Source organism: Sinocyclocheilus rhinocerous, unplaced genomic scaffold (genome assembly GCF_001515625.1).
Source record: "Sinocyclocheilus rhinocerous isolate Xijiao unplaced genomic scaffold, SAMN03320098_v1.1 scaffold1314, whole genome shotgun sequence".
Taxonomy (NCBI): Eukaryota; Metazoa; Chordata; class Actinopteri; order Cypriniformes; family Cyprinidae; genus Sinocyclocheilus; species Sinocyclocheilus rhinocerous.
In genome coordinates, this window is record NW_015644118.1 from 788,068 (window position 1) to 788,737 (window position 670).

The 670-nt window shown below is 24.3% G+C and overlaps 2 protein-coding genes across 3 annotated transcripts in view; one reads left to right on the plus strand and one right to left on the minus strand.

Annotated features, from left to right (window-relative positions):
• LOC107758007 (LIM/homeobox protein Lhx4-like) overlaps window positions 1–447 on the plus strand; it is a 23,313-nt gene extending 22,866 nt beyond the window's left edge. Inside the window, exon 7 of the transcript XR_001641982.1 lies at window positions 435–447. The gene's annotated coding sequence lies outside the window, so the exon portion shown is untranslated. The remainder of the gene's footprint in view (window positions 1–434) is intronic.
• Window positions 1–670, minus strand: part of LOC107758008 (acyl-CoA-binding domain-containing protein 6-like) — a 33,410-nt gene that overhangs the window by 3,747 nt on the left and 28,993 nt on the right. The gene's annotated exons all lie outside the window — the stretch shown is intronic.

Here is a 670-nt window from a genome sequence, read left to right on the forward strand (position 1 = left end):
TATATATATATATATATATATATATATACTGTATATATAATTAAAATGCAAATAAAATGAAGTTAATATAGTTATATACAGTAGGTATGATAAATTGCTTTTGCTTCTCTGTATATCTAAGCTTTAGATAAAAGCGTTTGCTAAATGATTAAATGTAAATCATCTCAAAATATCTAAAAAATAAAAAAAAACAGTTCAGTATTGTAATAGGGGGGATATAAATATGACTCATCTTAAAATTGTATAATTTTCAGCAGTTTTTAACAGATGACAGCAAAGTTTGTCTTGTTGTCAAAGTTTGTCCTGAAATTGTCCAACAAGTCATGGGGAAAAAATGATGTTAATTATAATTTCATATTAAATAACACTATATGAAAATAAGCATCTAACAATGAAGATAAATCTCTCTCATGCTATTGATATATTATTAAGAGGGTTTTTTTTCTTAATTTTTGCTATGTCACACCATAACAAATTTATGGTACAGTTCAGTGAAAATGTAAAAAAAAAACTATGAAAAAATTGACAAAGTTAGTGACCCTTTATATTTTTTCAAAGATCAGACTTCACACTACATAAATATGTGCATTTCTTCTTCAAAAATGGTCTTTTACAAAATAAGCATTTTTTACTGCCTATTTGTCAACTACCCATATATTTTAAATCTATT